This window comes from Heterodontus francisci, unplaced genomic scaffold (assembly GCF_036365525.1).
Source record: "Heterodontus francisci isolate sHetFra1 unplaced genomic scaffold, sHetFra1.hap1 HAP1_SCAFFOLD_737, whole genome shotgun sequence".
In the NCBI taxonomy this organism is placed as follows: Eukaryota; Metazoa; Chordata; class Chondrichthyes; order Heterodontiformes; family Heterodontidae; genus Heterodontus; species Heterodontus francisci.
This window is the reverse complement of record NW_027140112.1, coordinates 65932-77589: the sequence shown is the minus strand read 5'-3', so window position 1 is coordinate 77589 and position 11658 is coordinate 65932. Positions and strand designations below refer to the sequence as shown.

General features: G+C 46.8%; 1 non-coding gene across 1 annotated transcript; it reads right to left on the bottom strand.

Moving 5' to 3' along the window:
- Nucleotides 1-1493: 1493 nt before the first annotated feature.
- On the bottom strand, nt 1494-1588 carry trnai-uau (transfer RNA isoleucine (anticodon UAU)). The gene is made up of 2 exons: nt 1551-1588; nt 1494-1529 (listed from the first exon to the last, which is right to left on the bottom strand). It is a non-coding gene; the product is annotated as a tRNA-Ile (tRNA).
- Nucleotides 1589-11658: the final 10070 nt, after the last annotated feature.

Genomic DNA, 11658 nt, shown 5'->3' with positions numbered 1-11658 from the left:
ATGCAGAGCTGGGCTGAGAAGTGGCAGATGGAGTTCAACCAGGAAAAGTGTGAAGTGATTCATTTTGGAAGGTCGAATTTGAATGCAGAATACAGGCTTAAAGACAGGATTCTTGGCAGTGTGGAGGAACAGAGGGATCTTGGGGTCCATGTCCATAGATCCCTCAAAGGTGCCACCCAAGTTGATAGGTTTGTTAAGAAGGCATATGGTGTGTTGGCTTTCGTTAACAGGGGGATTGAGTTTAAGAGCAGCGAGGTTGTGCTGCAACTCTATAAAGCCCTGGTTTGACCACACTTGGAATATTGTGTTCAGTTCTGGTCGCCTCATTATAAGAAGGATGTGGAAGCTTTAGAGAGTTTGCAGAGGAAATTTACCAGGATGCTGCCTGGACTGGAGGGCATGTCTCATGCAGAAAGGTTGAGGGAGCTCGGGCTTTTCTCATTGGAGCGAAGAATGATGAGAGGTGACTTGATAGAGGTGGATAAGATGATGAGAGGCATAGATAGAGTGGATAGCCAGAGACTTTTTCCCAGGGCAGAAAGGGCTATCACCAGGGGGCATAATTTTAAGGTGACAGGAGGAAGGTTTAGAGGAGATGTCAGAGGTAGGTTCTTGACACGGAGAGTGGTGGGTGCGTGGAATGCACTGCCAACGGTGGTAGTAGAAGCAGATACATTAGGGACATTTAAGGAACTCTTGGATAGGTACATGGATGATAGTAGAATGAAGGGTATGTCGGTAGTTTGATCTTAGAGTAGGTAAAAGTGTCGGCACAACATCGTGGGCCGAAGGGCCTGTACTGAGCTGTACTGTTCTATGTACTATGTTCTATGATATGAGGGTCCTTGAGCGGGTTTAGAGGAGATTTAGGAGAAGGGTTCCAGGGATGGAGCATTTTAGTTTCAATGTTAGGTTCGCATCCACAGTATTTTGCTTTTATTTTAGGTTGGCAGAGCTGGGGTTGTTCTCCTTAGAACAAAAGAGATTGAGGGGAGATTTTAATAGAAGTGTACCAGATTATGACAGGCTTGGATAAGTTAGACAAGGAAAAATTGTTCCCATTAACAGACTGCACAAGGAGTAGCGACCACAAATTGCCAGTTCTGTGGAAAAAAAGGATGTTGGGGAGTATGAGGAAGCACTGTTTTTATATTTCAAGTGATAATGACCTGGAACTCGCTGCCCACAAGAGTGGTAGAAGCAGAAATGATCAATGCCTTCAGGAGGAATTCTGAGAAAAGCAGACTTGCAGGGCTACGGGCATCGAGCCTGACTGCGTTGCTCTGTGCAGAAATGGCATGGACCGAGTTGTCTGCTTCTCTGCTGGAAATAACCATGAAGTTTTGCAGTGCTCTCACTGCACGTGGCTCCTGTTCCTTTGATGTCACCTCACAGTTGTATTGTTCCCCTTCTTCTGGCCAGTTCAGACTGACGAATGACTGCTCTCTGCACTGTGCAGCTGTTTCTCATTGCTCCCCGTGTCTAAAATTCTGTGCTCCAGGTGAGGCTCGAACTCACAACCTCGGCATAGCTCATTAATTGCACTGCTGTATAAGTACCACGCGCTAACCGATTGCGGCACAGGAGCCACACTATTTTGCACGTAGTATGGGGAATTACAGGCAAGTTAGCCGAACATCAGTCGTCTGGAATATGTCCGAATCTATCATAAAGGAAGTATGAACAAGCACTGGGAAAATCATTCTCTGATCAAACGAAGTCAACATGTTTTTACCGAATGGAAATCTTGATTGACAGATTTATTCCAGAATTCTGAGGATGTAACTGAAAGGGCAGGAATGTAGTATAATTGGATTTCCAAAAGGCATTCGGTAAGATGCCATCGAAGATTAATACACGAGATAAAGGCTCATGGAATTGAAGTAATATGTGAACATGCAAGGAGGATTTAGAGGTTAACAGACAGAAAGCAACAAGTAGGGATAAATGGAGCATTTTCAAGATATCAGACTGCAACTCGTGGAGTGCCTCAAGGATCAGTGCTGGGGCCAAAGCTTTGTCCAATACCGAGTATGTGGTGGAAGTGGATTCGGTCCTGGGTTGAAGAGAAGATTGGTCCTTATCATCATTGATGCCAGCCTCGAGAGAATTCCATTAAATCCACGTGCTATCAAGAGACGGGTGAAAGCACTGAATATAGAAAACACGATGGGCCCTGACACAATTCCAACTGTCATACTGAAGACCTGTGCTCTCGAACCAGCTGTGGCCTGAGAGAAACTGTTGAAGTACAATTGCAAAAAGCACATCTTCCTGACAATGCGCAATTTGCCCAGCTATGTCCTGTCTACAAAAATCGGGAAAAGTCCAATCCGCCCATTAACTACCCCATCAGTCTACTCACAATCATCAGCAAAGTGGTGGAAGGTATCGTTGACAGTGTTATCAATAAACAATTACTCAGTAACACATCGCTGACCGATGCTCAGTTTGGGTTCCACCAGGGGCACGCAATTCCAGACTTCATTACAACCTTGACCAAACATGGAAAATAGAGCTGTTTTCAAGAGGTGACAGTGACTGAAATTGACATAAAAATAACATTAGACCTAGTATGGGATCAAGGAGCCCGAACTAAACTGGAGGCAATGGGAAAGAGGGGGAAAATGCTCCACGAGATGACGTCTTACCTAACACAAAGGTATGTCCCAGGGAGAGTGTTTGCTCGAGTGGTTGGGGGGGGATTGAACTAAAATGGCAGGAGGATTGGAAACTTTGCAAGGAGTCAGAGGAAGGGGGATCAAGGACAAGAACAAAAGACATTAAGGGGAATAAGAAAAGTGATAGGCAGAGAAATCAAGGGCCTGAATCAAACAGGGCCACAGTGAAAAATAGTGGGAAGGAGACAAGCAACGTAAAAAAGATAAGCCTTAAGGCTTTGTGACTTAACGTGTGGAGTATTAACAATCTTCTTCTTTGGCCTCCTTGTCTTGGGAGACAATGGGGAAGCGCCTGGAGGTGGTCAGTGGTTTGTGGAACAGCGCCTGGAGTGGTGAAAAATGTCAATTCGAGAGTGACAGACTCTTCCACAGGTACTGCAGATAAAATTGGTTGTCGGGGCTGTTACGTAGTTGGCTCTCCCCTTGCACTTCTGACTTTTTTCCTGCCAACTGCTAAGTCTCTTTGACTCACCACACGTTAGCCCCGCCTTTATGGCTGCCCACCAGCTCTGGAGATCACTGACAACTGACTCGCACGACTTGTGATCCATGTCACAGGACTTCATGTCGCGTTTGCAGACGTGTTTAAAGCGGAGACATGGACGGTTGGTGGGTCTGATACCAGTGACGAGCTCACTGTACAATGTGTCCTTGTGGATCCTGCCATCTTCCATGCAGCTCACATGGCCAAGCCATCTCAAGTGCCACTGGCTCAGTAGGGTGTATAAGTTGGGGATGTTGGCCGCCTCGAGGACTTCTGTGTTAGAGATACGATCCAGCCACTTGATGCCACGGATTCTCCGGAGGCAGCGATGATGGAATGAATTGAAACTTCGCTCTTGGCTGACATATGTTGTCCAGGCCTCGATGCTGCAGAGCAAGGTACTGAGGATACAGGCTTGATACACTTGGAACTTTGTGTTCCGTGTCAGTGTGCCATTTTCCCACACTCTCTTGGCCTGTCTGGACATAGCAGTGGAAGCCTTTCCCATGCGCTTGTTGATTCGTGCATCGAGAGACAGGTTACTGGTGATTGTTGAGCCGAGGCAGCTGAACTCTTGAACCACTTCCAGAGCGTGGTCGCCAATATTGATGGATGGAGCATTTCTGACGTCCTGTCCCAAGATGCTCGTTTTCTTGAGGCTGATGCTTAGGCCAAATTCGTTGCAAGCAGCCGAAAACCTGTCGATGATACTCTGCAGACACTCTCCAGTGTGAGATGTTAATGCATCATCGTCAGCAAAGAGGAGTTCCCTGATGAGTACTTTCCGTACTTTGGTCTTCGCTCTTAGACGGGAAAGGTTGAACAACCTGCCCCCTGATCTTGTGTGGAGGAAAATTCCTTCTTCTGAAGACTTGAACGCATGTGAGAGCAGCAGGGAGAAGAAGGTCCCAAACAGTGTGGGTGCGAGAACACAGTCCTGTTTCACGCCACTCAGGATAGGAAAGGGGTCTGATGAGGCACTGCTATGCTGAATTGTGCCTTTCATATTGTCATGGAATGAGGTGATGATACTTAGTAGCTTTGGTGGACATCCGATCTTTTCTCGTAGTCTGAAGAGACCACGTCTGCTGACGAGGTCAAAGGCTTTGGTGAGATCAATGAAAGCAACGTAGAGGGGCATCTGTTCACCGCCTTTCTCCTGCAGCTGACGACGTGAGAACAGCATATCAATGGTCAATCACTCTGCTCGAAAGCCACACTGTGCCTCAGGGTAGACACGCTCGGCCAGCTTCTGGAGCCTGTTTGAAGGGACTCGAGTGAAGACTTTTCCCACTATGCTGAGCAGGGATATTCAATGGTAGTTGTTGCAGTCACTGCATTCACCTTTGTTCTTATAGAGGGTGATGATTTTGGCATCGCGCATGTCCTGTGTGACTGCTCCCTCGTCCCAGCACAGGCAAAGCATTTCGTAGAGTGCTGAGAGTATAGCAGGCTTAGCACTCTTGATTATTTCAGGGGCAATGCCATCCTTCCCAGGGGCTTTTCCACTGGCTAGAGAATCAATGGCATCAGTTCCGATTTTGTTGGATGTACGTCCAGCTCATCCATGATTGGCAGAGACTGGGCTGCATTCAGGGCGGTCTGAGTGACAACATTTTCCCTGGATTGTAGTTCTAGGTAGCGCTCCACCCAGAGGTCCATTTGCTTGCGTTGGTCAGTGATTGTGTCCCGATTTAGATTTGAGGGGGCGATCTTCTTGATGGTTGGCCCAGAAGCTCTCTTAATGCCATCATACATATCTCTGATGTTTCCGGTGTCGGAGGCAAGCTGAATATGGCTGCATAGGTGTTGCCAGTAGTCATTTGCTCAGCGCCTGGCTGTTCTTTGTGCAGCGTTTCTGGCTGCATTAAGTGCTGCGGATGTCAGCTCGATGGGGGCTGTGGATAAGAAATTCTGCTCGTGTTGATGTGCGAGTAGCTCTTCTGCTTGGAGTGATGCAGCTTCTTTGGTTTCAGTCTAACCTTGATGCACACCAGGGAATGGTCGGTATTAGCAATAAAGTGGATGAATTAATTGCACAAATGGATGTAAACGGGTATGATATAGTTGGGATTACAGAGACATCGCTGCAGGCTGACCAGAGATGGGAAACGAGCATCCAGGGTTATTTGAAATAAAAACAAAAAGTGCTGGAAATATTCAGCAGGTCTGGCAGCATCTGTGGAGAGAGAAGCAGAGTTAACTTTTCAGGTCAGTGACCCTTCTTCAGAACTGGCAAATATTAGAAATGTAAAAGGTAATAAGCAAGTAAAGTGTGGGTGGGGCAAGAGATAACAAGGAGAAGGTGTAGATCGGACAAGGCCACAGAATAGCTGACCAGAAGGTCATGGAGCAAAGATATGTTAATGGTGTGTTGAAAGACAAAGCATTCGGACAGAAAGGGTGTTAATGGACTGAAAATTAAACAGCCGCAATTGCCAACATGAAAAAAATAGTGGGTAAGCAAACTGAACAAACTAATGTATGGCAGATGAAGTATAATGTGAATAAATGTGAGGTTATCCACTTTGGTGGCAAAAGCAGGAAGGCAGGTTATTATCTGAATGCCTATAAACTGAGAGAGGAGAATATCCAATGAGACCTGGGTGTTCTCATACACCAGTCACTAAACGTAAGCATGCAGGTGCGACAGGTGTTCAAATAAATGCAAATGTTATGTTGGCCTTCGTTGCGATAGGATTCGAGTACAGGAGCATGAATGTCTTGCTGCAATTATACAGGGCCTTGGTGAGGCCACACCTGGAATACTGTGTAGTTTTGGTCTCCTTATCTGAGGTAGGATGTTCTTGCTGTCGAGGGAGCGCAACAAGCCAAAAGACTTGCAGGTTGGTAGGTAAATTGGCCATTATAAATTGTCACTAGTATAGGTAGGTGGTAGGGAAATATAGGGACAGATGGGGGTGTTTGGTAGGAATATGGGATTAGTGTAGGATTAGTATAAATGGGTGGTTGATGTTCGGCACAGACTCGGTGGGCTGAAGGGCCTGTTTCAGTGCTGTATCTCTAATCTAAACCACATTCCAAAGTGGCAATCTGTGTGTGGAGCCGGAGGTTATAGGTGAGGTTTTAAAAGATTACTTTTCACCTGTGTTCACTATGGAGAAGGATGATGTGGGTGTAGAGATCAAGGAGGGAGATTGTGATATACTTGAACATATTAACATTGAAAGGGAGGAATCATTAGCTGTTTTAGCGGGCTTAAAATTTGATAAATCCCCAGGCCAAGATGAGATGTATCCCAGGCTATGATGTGAGGCAAGGGAGGTGATAGCAGGGGCTCTGACACAAATTTCCAGATCCTCTCTGGCCACAGGAGACATACCAGAGGATTGGAGGACAGCGAATGTGGTACCTTTATTCAAGAAGGGTCCCAGGGATAAACCAGGTAATGACAGACTGGTGAGTCTAACATCAGTGGTTGGGCAACTATTGGAAGAAATTCTGAGGGACAGGATTAATCTCCACTTGGAGAGGCAGGGATTAACCAGAGATAGTCAACATGTCTTTGTAAGGGCGAGGGGTTGGGGGGTGGGGGGTGGGGGGGGGATCGTGTCTAACTAACCTGATTGAATTCTTTGAGGTGGTGACTAGATGTGTAGATGTGGGTAAACCAGTTGATGTAGTCAAATGGACTTTAGTAAGTCTTTTGATAAGGTCCCGCATGGGAGATTGGTTAAGAAGGTAAAGGCCCATGGGATGCAGGGAAATTTGGCAAAGTGGATCCACAATTGGCTTAGTGGCAGGAGGCAGAGGGTGGTCGTCGAGGGTTGTTTTTGTGAGTGGAAGCCTGTGACCAGTGGTGTAGCGCAGGGATCAGTGCTGGGACCCTTGCTGTTTGCAGTGTACATTAATGATTTAGACATGAACACAGGAGGTGTGATCACTAAGTTCGCAGAAGACACGAAAATTGGTGGCGTCATAAATAGTGAGGAGGAATGCCTTAGATTACAGGACTATATAGAGGGGCTGGTCAGATTGGCAGAGCAGTGGCAAATGGAATTTGATCCTGATAAGTGTGAGGTGATGCATTTTTGGAGGACTAACAAGGCAAGGGAATATACAATGGATGGTAGGACCCCAGGAAATACAGACGGTCAGAGGGACCTTGGTGTACTTGTCTATAGATCACTGAAAGCAGCAGCACAGGTAGATGAGGTGGTTCGGCAGGCATATGGGATAATTGCCTTTATCAGCCGAGGCATAGAATATAAGAGCAGGGAGGTTATGATGGAGCTGTATCAAACACTAGTTAGGCCACAGCTGGAGTACTGTGCACAGTACTCTGGGCAGCACACTATAGAAAGGATGTGATTGCCCTGGAGAGGGTGCAGAGGAGATTCACGACGATGTTGCCTGACCTGGAGCATTTCCGCTATGAAGAGAGACTGAAATGGCTCTGGTTATTTTCCTTAGAGCAGAGAAGACTGAAGGGGGACATGATTGAGGTATACAAAAGTATGAGGGGCATTGATAGATTAGATAGGAAGAAACTTTTACCTCAACGGAGGAGTCAATAACCAGGGGGCATAGATTGAAGGTAGGGGGCAGGAGGTTCAGAGTGGATTTGAGGGAAAAAGTTCACTCAGAGGGCGGTTGGAATTTGGACAACACCACCTGAAGGATTGGAAGAGGCAGGAACCCTCACAACATTTACCAAGTACTTCGATGAGCACTTGAAATGGCAGAGAATACAAGGATATGGACCAAGTGCTGAAAAATGGGATTAGAATAATTAGGTGTTTCATTCCCAGCACAGACACAATTGGCCAAAGGACGTGTTTTTCTGCTGTATAAATCTATGACCAGCAGAGTTGCGAACCATTTGCTGTTTTTTTTAATGTCAGTCACGTTTGTGAGAGTTGTCATAACAGTAACAGAACTGATTACTTTCTGACCAGGAATGGAACCAAGAACGCGAGAGTGAATGCATTGAGCCCACGCCACTCGAACACCAGTGAAGCTCGCCCACGCCTTTTAATATTAGCTGCTTTTCCCATTTCTTCCCCTTCAACAGGCTGATTTGTTTGTTTATTTCTCACCCATTTTTTGCCTTTTGTTCAGTTCACGACAAATCCTCGATCTCTGATTGATACTGAGACATTTGAACATTTCCAACGAGCAAAGTGAGCAGCCAACTCAAGAAAGGTAAACACTGCTGCCACTGTGCGTCGGTGGTAGAGGGAGTGAATGTTTGCAGATGGGATGCCAATCAAGTGGGCTGCTTTGTCCTGGATGGTGTCCCGCTTCTTGAGTGTTGTTGGAGTTGCAGCCATCCAGGCAAGTGGAGAGTATTCCATCCCACTCCTGACTTATGCCTTGTAGATGGTGGACAGGCTTTGGGGAGTCAGGAGGTGCATCACTCGCCTCAGGATTCCTAGCCTCTGACCTGCTCTTGCAGCCACAATATTTATATGGCTACTCCAGTTCAGTTTCTGGTCAATGGTAACCCCTAGGATGTTGATAGTTGGGGATTCTGCGATGGTTATGCTGTTGAATGTCATGGGGAGATGGTTAGATTCTCTCTTGTTGGAGATGGTCATTGCCTGGCACTTGTGTGGCAGGACTGTTACTGGCCACTTATCAGCCCAAGCCTGGATATTGTCCAGGTCTTGCTGCATTTCTACACGGACTGCTTCAGTATCTGAGGAGTCTCGATTGGTGCTGAACATTGTGCAATCATCCGCCAACATCCCCACTTCTGACCTTATGATTGAAGGAAGGCCATTGATGAAGCAGCTGAAGATGGTTGGGCCCAGGACACTATCCTGAGGAACTCCTGCAGTGATGTCCTGGAGCTCAGATGATTGACCTCCAACAACCACAACCATCTTCCTTTGCGCTAGATATGATTCCAGCCAGCGGAGGATGTTCCCCCTGATTCCCATTGACCTCTGTTTTGCTAGGGCTCATTGATGCCATACTCGGCCAAATGCTGCCTTGATGTCAAGGGCAGTCACTCTCACCTCACCTCTTGAGTTCACCTCTTTTGTCCATGTTTGAACCGAGGCTGTAATGAGGTCAGGAGCTGATTGGCCCTGGCAGAACCCAAACTGAGCATCACTGAGCAATGGTTTACCCCGTATCCTTAGACTATGACCCCTGGTTCTGGACTCCCCCACCATTGGGAACATCCTTCCTGCAACTACCCTGTCAAGGCCTATTAGAAATTTATAGGTTTCTATGAGATCCAGCCCCCAAACCCCCACCCCCGCCCCTTCACTCTTCTGAACTCCAGCGAATATAATCCTAACCAATTCAATCTCTCACATGTCAGTCTCGCCATCCCAAAATTCAGTCTGGTACACCTTTGTTGCGCTCCCTCTATAACAAGAACATCCTACCTCAGATATGGAGACCAAAACTATGCAGTATTCCAGGTGTGGCCTCACCAAAGCCCTGTATAATTGCAGCAAGACATTTTGCTAACGCATTGTTTTTTTCATGTTGGCACTTGCGGCTGTTCAATTTTCAGTCTGTTTACACCCTTTCTGTACGAATGCTTTGTCTTTCAACACACCATTAACATATCTTTGCTCCATGACCTTCTGGACAACTATTCAGTGACCTTGTCCTATCTACACCTTCTACTTATTATCTCTTGCCCCACCCACACTTTACTTGCTTCTAACCTTTTACATTTCTAATATTTGCCAGTTCTGAAGAAGGGTCACTGACCTGAAACGTTAACTCTGCTTCTCTCTCCACAGATGCTGCCAGACCTGCTGAGTATTTCCAGCATTTTTTGTTTTTCTTTCAAATAACCCTGGATGTTCGTTTCCCATCTCTGGTCAGCCTGCAGCCCTGTCTCCGTAATCCCAACTATATCATACCCGTTTACATCCAATTGCACAATTAATTCATCCACTTTATTGCTCATACCGACCATTCCCTGGTGTGCAGCAAGGTTAGACTCAAACCAAAGAAGCTGCATCACTCCAAGCAGAAGAGCCACTCACACATCAACACGAGCAGAATTTCTTATCCACAGCTGTTACATAAATTTCTAAATTCACTTGAAAAAGCCCTTCAAAACACTCCTGCAGTTGATGCAGAGACCAAGTGGGTCCACATCAGAGATGCCATCTATGAGTCAGCTATGACCACTTATGGAAAACGTGTGAAGCTGAATGCAGACTGGTTTCAATCTCAGTTTGAAGAGCTGGCACCTGTCACAGCCGCGAAGTGCATTGCAATGTTGAACGACAAGACAGCCCCCATCGAGCTGACATCCATAGCACTTAAAGCAGCCAGAAACGCTGCACAAAGAACAGCTAGGCGCTGAGCAAATGACTACTGGCAACACCTATGCAGCCATATTCAGCTGGCCTTCGACACCAGAAACATCAGAGATATGTATGATGGCATTAAGAGAGCTTCTGGGCCAACCATCAAGAAGATCGCCACCTCAAATCTAAATCGGGTACAGAACCACTGACCAACGCAAGCAAATGGACCTCTGGGTGGAGCGCTACCTAGAACTACACTCCAGGGAAAATGTTGTCACTCAGACCGCCCTCAATGCAGCCCAGTCTCCGCCAGTCATGGATGAGCTGGACGTACAGCAAACAAAATCGGAACTGATGCCATTGATTCTCTAGCCAGTGGAAAAGCCCCTGGGAAGGATGGCATTGCCCCTGAAATAATCAAGAGTGCTAAGCCTGCTATACTCTCAGCACTCTACGAAATGCTTTGCCTGTGCTGGGACGAGGGAGCAGTACCACAGGACATGCGCGATGCCAATATCATCACCCTCTATAAGAATAAAGGTGAATGCAGTGACTGCAACAACTACCATCGAATATCCCTGCTCAGCACAGTGGGAAAAGTCTTCGCTCGAGTCCCTTCAAACAGGCTCCAGAAGCTGGCCGAGCATGTCTACCCTGAGGCACAGTGTGGCTTTCGAGCAGAGTGATTTACCATTGATATGCTGTTCTCCCATCGTCAGCTACAGGAGAAAGGCTGTGAACAGATGCCCCTCTACGTTGCTTTCATTGATCTCACCAAAGCCTTTGACCCCGTCAGCAGACGTGGTCTCTTCAGACTCCGAGAAAAGATCGGATGTCCACCAAAGCTACTAAGTATCATCACCTCATTCCATGACAATATGAAAGGCACAATTCAGCATAGCGGTGCCTCATCAGACCCCTTTCCTATCCTGAGTGGCGTGAAACAGGGCTGTGTTCTCACACCCACACTGTTTGGGATCTTCTTCTCTCTGCTGCTCTCACATGTGTTCAAGTCTTTAGAAGAAGGAATTTTCCTCCACACAAGATCAGGGGGCAGGTTGTTCAACCTTTCCCGTCTAAGAGCGAAGACCAAAGTTCGGAAAGTACTCATCAGGGAACTCCTCTTTGCTGACGATGCTGCATTAACATCTCACACTGGAGAGTGTCTGCAGAGTATCATCGACAGGTTTTCGGCTGCCTGCAACGAATTTGGCCGAACCATCAGCCTCAAGAAAACGAACATCTT